This window comes from Bubalus bubalis, chromosome 20 (genome assembly GCF_019923935.1).
Source record: "Bubalus bubalis isolate 160015118507 breed Murrah chromosome 20, NDDB_SH_1, whole genome shotgun sequence".
Taxonomy (NCBI): domain Eukaryota; kingdom Metazoa; phylum Chordata; class Mammalia; order Artiodactyla; family Bovidae; genus Bubalus; species Bubalus bubalis.
Genome location: NC_059176.1, coordinates 24,163,064 through 24,174,491, shown reverse-complemented (window position 1 = coordinate 24,174,491; position 11,428 = coordinate 24,163,064). Strand labels below are relative to the sequence as shown.

General features: G+C 37.1%; 1 long non-coding RNA gene across 1 annotated transcript; it reads right to left on the bottom strand.

Annotated features, from left to right (window-relative positions):
• Window positions 1-6,160: 6,160 nt before the first annotated feature.
• LOC123330782 lies at window positions 6,161-10,890 on the bottom strand. Its single transcript, XR_006546940.1, has 2 exons — window positions 10,702-10,890; window positions 6,161-6,866 (listed from the first exon to the last, which is right to left on the bottom strand). It is a non-coding gene; the product is annotated as an uncharacterized LOC123330782 (long non-coding RNA).
• Window positions 10,891-11,428: the final 538 nt, after the last annotated feature.

Sequence of the window (11,428 nt, the reverse complement as noted above, 5' to 3'; positions counted from 1 at the left end):
GGCTCCAACTGCCTATGGTTTATAGCTCAAATATTTTGTCTGAATATGCTGTATTCTCCCCAATCTGACTCCAATTTATTCTTCAATTCTTATTTGTCAAATAATCCCAGCAAAGCAGTTATAGTGCAGAGATTAAGCATGTGGTTTAGAGATTAGCAATGTGGTAAGCATTTGACTTGGGTCAAATCCTAGTTGTACCACTTGCTACCAAGCACTGGGCTGAGTGCTTAATAATCAGTGTCCTGTATAAACCTCATGGTAGTCTTGTGAGAGGTATTAGTAGTATCATACCTTGAGTTTGCAGGTGAGAAAGCTCAGGCTTAAGGGATTTAGGTGGCTGGTCCAACACCACACTTATTTCAAATATTGAGCTAGAGAATGAGATAGAGTTTCAGTTTCTGAAAATAGTCTACACATGTTGATTTTCAAATAAATTTGAAGCATAGATTTTTGACAACATTTGATTTTGAAAACAAATCCAAATCCGTCTAAAAGAGAGAATGTGAATAACACCATAGAGTTCATTAAATGGCAATCAACTTATTTCCACACTTTTATCATAGGAATTTTCAGAAATAAAGCCTGGCATTTACAGTAGAAGAGTGATGTTGACAGTAGCAGGGTGTGGGGAGAGAGTACAGGTAGAACTCAGGAACCATTTTGGACACTTTGTGACTGGGCATTCAGCTTCTCTGAGCCCTAGATTTCTATATTCTAGAATGTGTGCAATGAGAGTCTTCTTTATGGTCTCACAAGATTATTCTGAGGACATGTGAATATATTAGAAAACGTATTAAGTTCTGTATAAAAACAAGATATTAACTTCTGTTCAATATGTGACTTTTTTCCTACATTCAGTTCAGTTCAGTTCAGTCACTCAGTCGCGTCTGACTCTTTGCAACCCCACGAATCACAGCACGCCAGGCCTCCCTGTCCGTCACCAACTCCTGGAGTTCACTCAGACTCACGTCCATTGAGTCAGTGATGCCATCCAGCCATCTCATCCTCTGTCGTCCCCTTCTCCTCCTGCCCCCAATCCCTCCCAGCATCAGTCTTTTCCAAGGAGTCAACTCTTCGCATGAGGTGGCCAAAGTACTGGAGTTTCAGCTTTAGCATCATTCCTTACAAAGAAATCCCAGAGCTGATCTCCTTCAGACTGGTTGGATCTCCTTGCAGTCCAAGGGACTCTCAAGAGTCTTCTCCAACACCACAGTTCAAAAGTATCAATTCTTCGGCACTCAGCCTTCTTCACAGTCCAACTCGGGTAAAATCATACTATTTCCACCGTGGGACTAAACCTTGGTTATAGGAATACTTTTCTCAGTCCATAATATTTCTCTACATAATTGTATAGATAATTGAATTTGGTTTTATTTTCCATTAATACAAACAACTCCATTTTGACTGTTGAGTACATTGCCAAGTTGAGTCACATAATGATAATAATGGTCAGCTGATGAATATGAAAAGGCAACTTGTTCATGAGTTATAATTATACCCAGGAAAACTTTAACCACTTGCAAAAATGTCATTGGCTTTTCTCTTTTCCCCTGTTTATCAATTCCCTTCCTCGCTGTTCCCAGCTCCTGAGCTAGGGGAGTGAGTCAGTTCTTCGCATCAGGTGGCCAAAGCATTGAAATTTCAGCTTCAGCATCAGTCTTTACAATGAATATTCAGGACTGATTTCCTTTAGGATGGACTGGTTGGATCTCCTTGCAGATCACTGGAAAAGACCCTGATGCTGGGAAAGATTGAAGGTAGGAGGAGAAGGGGACATCAGAGGATGAGATGCTTAGATGGCATCACTGACTCAATGGACATGAGTTTGAGCAAGCTCTGGGAGGCGGTGATGCACAGGGAAGTCTGGCATACTGCAGTCCATGGGGTCGCAAAGAGTCAGACACGATTGAGCGATTGAACTGGCCTAAGGGAGTATGAGCAGACAAATCAACATTCTCTCCTGTACAGCCAAGCAATTGGTCAGTTTATAAGGGATTCCAAAGTTCACAGATCCTGCTTCTGTTTTCTCTTTTTATCTTGCGTATATGTGATTTAGCATGATTGTAGCATGTAAAGTCAAAACTGTACTCATGGAGAAAATGAAGAATTTAAACCATTCAATTTAGAGGAAGATGGAATACTTTCAAACTTATTTTATTAGGTCAACACTACACTAATAGCAAATTCAGAGAAAAACATTACCAAAATACCCTACAGATCAATATCTCTCATGAACATACTTGCAAAAAAAATCATCAAGAAAAAATTATCAAATTGAATTCAGCAACATACAAAAAGAATCGTACACCAGAGTCAAGTGCTATTAATCCTGAGAATGCAAGTTTGTTTCAGTATTTGGAAATCAGTCAATGTAATTCACCTTATTAACAATTCCAAAAATAAAATCCACAAAATTGAATCAACTGAGGAAGTAAAACCTTTGGGAAAATATAATATTTATTTACAATAATAACTCTCAGCAACCTAGAGTTGGAGGGAATGTCCTTAACTGAATAAAAGGTATCTACAAGAAAGTCTACCAATAATATTATACTTAATAGTGGAAAACCAAATGTTTTATACCTAAGATTGGGAAAAAGGCAAAAACTTCTGCTCCTCTCACTTATGTTAACATTATACTGAAAGTCTTAGCCAGTGCAATAAGATAAGAAAAAGAAAAAAGATAAAAGAAAAAAAAAAACAGGTATATGGATTGGCAAGGAAGAAAGAATTGTTCCTATTCTCAGGTATGATTGCCTATGCAGGAAAATCTGTGAAAAACTTTTAGAATTAATGAGTTTACCAAGGTTATAGAATATAAGGCCAATACATAGAAATCAATCCTTTTTCTGAATTCTAGCAATGTACAACTGTAAACCAAGATTTAAAAATCAATATCATTTAAAGTGTTTTTAAAAATGAAATATTTGTGTATAAATCTAACAAAATATGTTCCAGACTGTATACTGAAAATTAAAAGAATCCTATGAAAGAAATAAAAGAAAACCTAAATAAATAGAAAGGCCTACCTTTTTAATGGATTAGAAGTAAAGATATCAGTTGTTCCCAAATGAGTCTGTAAATTTAATGTAGTACTAATCAAAATCCCAATAGAATTTTTTTGCAGATATAGTGAAAGTGATTCTAAAATTTATATGGAAATGTAAAGACACCTGGATAGCTAAAACAATTTTGAAAAGGAAGAATAAAGGTTGAAAAAGCACACTACCCAATTAAAAAACTTACTATAAATCCACAGTATTCAAGATAGTATTGGCAAAGGAATAGACATATAGATCAATGGAAGAGAATAGAGAATCCAGAAATAGACCCACACAAATATGGCTAATTGATTTTTGACAAAGATGCAAAGGCAATTTAATGGAAAAAGGATTGTCTTTTCAACAAATGATGTTGAAACAATTGCACAGTCAGATTTAAAAAAAAAAAATTTCTTGATGTAAACCTCATGCTTTATACAAAAACAAACTTAGAATAGATGGTAGATATAAATGTGAAACATATAACTATAAAAATTTTAGAAGACAGTGTAAAAAGAAAATCTATGTTGACCTTGGGTTTGGTAATGGGTGTATATATGTGACACCAGAAGCACAAACCACAAAAGAAAAAATAGATAAATTAGATTTAATTTTTTTAAAGTTTTCTTGTGTCAAGATACTTATGAGAATGAAAAGACATGCTACAAATTGAGAATGTTTGAAAATTACATATTTTATATTTTATAATTCAGATAAAAATGCATGAAAGACTCTTCACCAAGAGGATATAATGAAAACTAATAAGCACATGAAAAGATGTTTGACATCATTAGCCACTTAAGGAAATAAAACCATGATGAGTTACTACTATATATCTATTAGAATGACTAAAATTAAAAAAACACTGACACTCCTAAGTGTTAGAATGAGAGCAACTAGAATTTCATACATTGTTGCAGGAATGCACAGTGGTGTGAAACATCTTTTATTTCCTTTGAGTTTTCTTTATTCATTCAGCAACTATGATTGAGTGCTCACTGTAGACATTCAGTCATATTTGTTGAATGAATGAACTCAGGGGGAGAGATAAATGACTCCCTTCTACCCTGTTTTTCCATAACTGTAATGATAAATCATGGTGTAACTGCCTCAGGCTGGCCTTTTGAGTAGGAGTGAGAAGGATAGTATGGGGGCCTGAACTTGGATCTTCCTAAGTTGTTTTCCATGGGTTTAGCACTTCTAAGGGAGGAATTTTCTAGAGAGCTGAGGCTCTTTCTTTCTCTCTTTCTCTCTCTCTTTCTATGGCTCTGGTTTATGTTCAGAGCATGTTTGATAAGACTATATAAGAAAGTATCATCCCCTTGAAATGCCAGGCTTGTGCAACTGCAAATGTACTTCTGTTTTCAATTCTTTCTCCTTCTGGTAACTGATATCAAGCCACTAGGATACTTAGGTCTGAGGCGGATCTGAATGGAAAGACCATTTACATATCTACAGCTTCTTCAAAAAGCTTGTATTGGAGACATAGAGAGGCTTTCAGATGGAACATAGTTTGCCTGCTTTGACTGATTTCCCTGACATGCCACCCTCACCCAGTTCCATGGCCTGTCCAAAATTCTGTTTGGGGCACTAGCTGCCCTGATGTCTCAGAGAATATGTTTTTCAGGTCCCTTTTCACTCTTCATTTTTTCCTGAAAGGAAATATTCAAATAACTTAGGTGATGATATAGATGTGGAGCTCCCAACACTTCCATCTTTCTTCCTGATAATGCATTCGGACCAAATCCTAATAATCTATTCTTTAAAAATCAAGTAGAATCATGACTAAAAAACAACTGCAGATTCCTATAAACTCCCATCTCCTATTTCTTTCTCTTGAATTTCCTTCCTGTGAATTTCAAGTTCACAAAATGTTGAGCTGATCAGAAGAAAAATGTATCTTTTAGCTGTCAAACATTAGTTTCAAGGGATTCTTTGGATTTTCTCTATATTGGTTTTAGAAGACTTCAGTATTTCCAGTTAGATGTGTAGAAAAAGTAATTAAAATTAGTTTCTAATTGAAATATTAGAAAATAATTTCTATCTGAAAAATTCCACAGAGATTGTTATTCAAAAAGTCTTTAAAATCAATATGTTTCTGGTAAAGACTCATCATTTCTTGTCATTTTCACAAAACTTTGGGATTTTCTTCCTTTGGTCTTGACAACCTGTAACTTTATCATGTTAATTATGAAATATTGTCTTAATAAAAAGTTTCTCTTAATTAGAGGGAGATAAATAGTTCCCTGAGTATAAATTTTTTTCTCAATGAGAGAAAAGATATGAGAAATAAAATGCATTAAATTAGGTAGAAAATAATTTACATAATTTTCTTTATAACTTATGAACAAATATAATTTTATTTTTGTCTGTGTATTAGCATATTGAAAAGCAGAGATATTACTTTGCCAACAAAGGTCTGTCTAGTCAAAGCTATGGTTTTTCCAGTGGTCATGTATGGATGTGAGAGTTGGATTGTGAAGAAAGCTGAGCACTGTTAATGCTTTTGAACTGTGGTGTTGGAGAAGACTCTTGAGAGTCCCTTGGACTGCAAGGAGATCCAACCAGTCCATCCTAAAGGAGACCAGTCCTGGGTGTTCATTGGAAGGACTGATGTTGAGGCTGAATCTCCAATACTTTGGCCATCTCATACAAAGAGTTGACTCATTGGAAAAGACCCTGATGCTGGGAGGGATTGGGGGCAGGAGGAGAAGGGGACGACAGAGGATGAGATGGCTGGATGGCATCACCGACTCGATGGACATGAGTTTGAGTGAACTCCAGGAGTTGGTGATGGACAGGGATGCCTGGTGTGCTGCGATTCATGGGGTTGCAAAGAGTTGGACATGCATGAGCAACTGAACTGAACTGATACCAAACACAGTGATGTCATTGAGTGTTTTTGGGTATAGCCCATGATGAAGCAAAGTAATTTGTATGTTTGTGTGCAAGTTATATCCAGATAAAATATTAATCTCTAATCCTTGTTCCCATGATTGCCAAAGTTAAGGGTTTAGATTAGAAAAAAATATTGGTTGGGAAAGGAGGTCTTTTAAAATGTAGAGAGAGACAAAACATTTTAATTATAATCTTCATATTACAAATATCATTAATAAAACTTCAATCAACAATGGCATATTTTATTGTAACATTGAAGTAAAAAAGAAACATGGGGAAGTTGTAGCATTTCCTACTGTTAGTTTACAAATAACAATATTTAAGCACAAACTATTAAACCAACATAATTAAGGCTCTTGTACTTCAAGAGTCAGTTAGCAATAATATTGAAAGTATCTAAATTACTAAATGGTAGAGGAACATACTCCTGTGTAGTCTAGCTGCACTAAAATAGAAATGTCTAAATTAAAGTTAGTGCAGTGTTTTCTAAAGAACAAACCAGCCTTCTGCAATTGGTTTGAATAAGATGTCTGAAGTGTGAATGTATAAGTTGACTGTCATATGTGATGGCCCCTCTGGAGAGTTCTCCTCTGCTAGGCTCATGCTTCTCTCCTAAGTGTAGCTTCTTGAAGGCTTGTGTGAGAGCTGTTGAGTGGAAGAGTAAATTTCCTAATATTTCTCCTACTTCAGGGAGTGAGTTTTAAAAAAAAGGCGGGAAGCGGTGCTTCAAAACACATTCTTTTTTGCCCCAATTTCTTTTTTTTTTTTTGAAGATTCAAAGGTGGATGGGTGAAAGTTGGATCCATCCAGTCTAGTAGTTCTTGAGCAGTTGCAAATTTCCTTCTGTAGAAAAAAATGGCGGTCTTATAGTTGATTCAGATGTACACCTCAAGATAATTGAAACTTTCACCAGGGATTTTAGACTTTCTATAAGAAAAAACAACAATAATTGGAAATTGTTCATTGTGAATACATTAGATTTGTACAGACAAAACATTCATGAAGTGCAATTATAGCCAGTGTTGCTATATTAGTATGAATGTTAATAGCATGTTTGTTTTTGAAATGGGTTATGCATTCTGATAAATGTCTGCTTTAATCTAGTCATCTGTGTATCACTTGTCTAAGTACTCTCATTTAAGATGCCATATCCCTTCTTGTAGCAATAAAGGGGTAAAGCAACATTAATATTAAATAATTAGAAAAACAAAAGGGGAATGATTAAACATATTTACATAATTGAAATAACACTGTGTCGCAGTGGGAAATCGGGACAATGTTGTCTCCTTTCAAAGTAATTCATAATTCAGATTTTTAATTATGGCATATTCATTCATTTAAAGATGATTCTGGATGAGAGGGCCACTAATGAAATACAATCATTAGCATCTAAACAAAGTAATTTACAAAGTCTCCTTTAGGGGAAAAGATTTCTAGAACATCATCAATCACACAAGATATGCAAAAACAAGCAATTAAACCACACACAAGAACTACAACAGCCTTATATATCAGTAATGTACACATGAAAACATAACTGATTACAATGATTAGACTAGGGTAGTGTGGTTAATTTGTATTTTATGTAGTGATTCCATGGAAGAATGCACCCGGACAGACACATTACACATGAGAGGAACTTCATTTCATTAGTACTCACTTAAAACACATGACCCAAAGCCCCCAAAAACAATGAATTTTGAGTCATTGCCTGGCCATCCATGTAAGGTCAAACTACTGCATACTTTAATAAAATATCTCCCTTTCTCCTGCATCTCTTTTTGCCTGCTATTTGCTTTTATAAACTGACAAAATGTAGGCTTAGGAAAGTACTTTGTGAGAGGCAGGTGCTGCCTGGGTTTCTCATTATTTGTTCAAATCCTGATTTAGGCTTCCAGGGACAAAGTGCTCCCAGCCCTCACAAAGTCGGTGATTTACTGGCTCTTCCACCATATACACAATTACCGATCATTAAGCATGCAGCAGGACTAAATGGATATAATAATTCTCTAATTTTTAATGCCTGTATATGGTATTTTGGTAAATGGACCACAAAGGCTGGTTTCAAACCCTGCTCCTACAGACCACGATATAATCTTGTTGAAAACCTGTACGACTTAAGTTCTGCTGGTGGATTTTTCTTTGTGAAGGTGGAAAGAAGGCATGGATGTAAAAGGAGTAGGAATTAGGAGAGTGGTGTTGTGTCAAGGAGGGGGAAATCCACGGGGGAGGCTGGTGCCCCTGCTGTATGCTGAGCCGCCTTCAATAACCACCAGCTTCAGAAGCCAAAATATGCTCTATTGGGTACTCAAAGGATAAAAATACTGGTTAATTTTCAACAGTGCTCCTTCATTTGACTTTACAATTTACAACAGCGAACATTAATGCAGGAATGGCTTGGTTGAGGAGGAGTTTAAAATTAGAGCCCCTCTTCTCATTAGCCCCGACTGCCTGACCCAGGGTGACTGAGAAGCAATTTGTCGCCAGATTCTCATTTTGCTTCTGTTATGGCTCCTTGTAAATGAAGCGCGGCAATTTATTGTAGCACCTCTAGGAGTCAAGAACATAATGTGTAAAACACATACAAAAAAATCTTTCTCCACGTTCATTAACACCCAGCACATAGAGGCTGTTCACTTTTCTCTCTAATGAAGGAGGGAGATCTTAAATCTAAAGCTTTCCATCATGTGAAGAAGTCCTCTTCAGGCCATTAGATGGAGGCTGAGTTGGATTGAAGAAAGGTCATTGACAAAAACAGAGAGTGGCAATACAAGGAAAAATAGAAAATGGATAAAAGAAGAGACTTTAGAAGCCTCAAAGAATGGAAAATACATTTTTGGCATCAATGCTCAACCCCTTTGTCTCAGTGTATTTTTTGTTGTCAGTGAAGAAAAGAATATCTGGCTTTTTATTTAGCTGGAAATTGCTCTAGTGTTTGGCCAATTCTTATTTCTTCACCCTTGATCTGACCTTGCAAGAGGCATTTACTTAGGTTCATTTGAAGAGCATATTGTCTAAGATCTTTAAAACTTGTTTGCTTACGGCCTCACCCCTCCCCTGCAGCCTTTACAAGAAATTGCTGCGTCCATGGTTTTAATACATTCTGATTGTAACAGGCGGCTTCTGCCCTGGAGCTAGCTTCAGGCTTTTATCTTATTTCTGTGGTTAGTTCTGATTAATGGTTTTGTCGTGTGGGGTCTCACAAATGGCACCTCCCGATGAACCTAATAACAAATTACTATATGGAATAATTTTCTAGAGGGTCCAGGATTGCCTGTTTGGATTAAATACTTATTGTAGCTGGACAGTACACATGTATGCTCTTATCGGTTTTATGATATAATGATAGGCACTCAGTGCTGTTGTTTAGTTGCTAAGTCATGTCAGACTCTTTGGGACCCCGTGGATTCTAGTCTGCCAGGCTCCTCTGTCCATGGAATTTTCCAGGCAAGAATAATGGAATGGGTTGCCATTTCCTACTCCAAGGGATCTTCCCGATCCAGGGATCGAACCTGCATCTCTTGAGTCTCCTGAATTGGCAGACAGATTCTTTAACACTGTGCCACCTTAGGATACTAAGTCAATTAAAGTAGAAATAGGACATTCTATTTCGTCTAGTCAAGGCTATGATTTTTCCTGTGGTCATGTATGGATGTGAGATTTGGACTGTGAAGAAGGCTGAGCGCCGAAGAATTGATGCTTTTGAACTGTGGTGTTGGAGAAGACTCTTGAGAGTCCCTTGGACTGCAAGGAGATCCAACCAGTCCATTCTGAAGGAGATCAGCCCTGGGATTTCTTTGGAAGGAATGATGCTAAAGCTGAAACTCCAGTACTTTGGCCACCTCATGCGAAGTGTTGACTCATTGGAAAAGACTCTGATGCTGGGAGGGATTGGGGGCAAGAGGAGAAGGGGATGACAGAGGATGAGATGGTTGGATGGCATCACTGACTCAATGCACGTGAGTCTGAATGAACTCCAGGAGTTGGTGATGGACAGGGAGGCCTGGTGTGCTGCGATTCATGGGGTCGCAAAGAGTCGGACACGACTGAGCAACTGATCTGATCTGATCTGATCTGATAATATAGAGCACAAATATTATAATCCTCCTTCCTCCCATTGAGGAAACTGAATCTCAGAGAGGTTAAATACGTGTTCAAACTTAAAGAGTTAGAAAGGGGCAGAGCTGTGATGCCAAACCAGGGCTGCCAGCATTCCCTCAGCCACACATCCGTTATCTAGGGTACCTTTTGTTCTAAACTCCACTAAAAACTTCCTCTTCTTGTTTCAATTAAACTTAGCAATCATCTAGTTTTTGATGTGACAGTTAAACCTTTCTCTTTAAATACTGAAGTTTATAAATCTAAAACACATACATTTCTATTTTAAGGAATGTACCAAATTGATTGTATGTAGTAAAGCATTACTTTCTCTTTTCTGTCTAACCCAAATAATCAGCATCCATTTCTATGTTGCTTTATTCTATCATTTTTCTTTCTTAGTCCCACTCTTAGTGTATCTGAAATTTGGATTGGTGTTGCTCTAGCCAGTTGAGCTTTGGCTCCTAATACTTTATAGACCTCCTCCTCAAAGAGCATGTGTATTGACTGAGCATGGTTAATATTTGAAGGTCAAAAGTTGGCACACACATAAAAGAAAAATTAAAATGTAAGAACAATTGTCTTATGCAGTTTAGGCTGCTAGAATAAAAATACTATTAACTAGGAGGCTTATCAACAGTATAAATTTATTTCTTACACTTACAGATGTTGGAAGTCTGAGATCAGGGTGCCAGCATTGGTCAGGTTCTAGGGAGGGCCCTCTTCCTGGTTGTAGATGGCTACCTTCTCACTGTGTCCTCACAGGGAAGAAAGACAGCTAGCTAATTCTATTGCTGCTGCTTATAAGGGCACTAATCCCATTTATGAGGGCTCCACCCTTATGACTTAATTATCTCCCAAAAGTCCTACCTCCAAATACCTTCATTTTGGAAATAGTGTTTCAACATATGAATTTTTGGGAGACACAAACATTCAGTCTGTAACAATTTAACTAAAAATATTTTTGTGTAAGTCTCAATTTCTCTGCTTTGAAGTCCCAGGTTAACACCTATAGTGCTAACAGAACAGACTGGTGTTGCTGACTGCTCTCTGAAGCTCTTTCCTGAATTGTATCTCAAATCACCTCACCTGGGTAGCTGCTGCCACCCTCAAGGTCATGCAGCTTCTAATTATCCATTTGGCTTAGAGCCATTCAATTCCTTTGAATTAACTGTCATATTCTCCCTATAACTCTTTTCTTAAAATATGATTCCTGAGGGACTGGAGATATGTTTCCTGACATAATGTCTTGTGTATAGTAAGCACAAAATTAAAGTTGTGGATTAGTAATCTAAATATTGATTGATTCCTTGACCGATTCAAAAATGCATATATTTGTACCTACTGTAGGCAGCCAGTGTAGGCTTGATGTTGAGCTAGGTGGTGGGGGT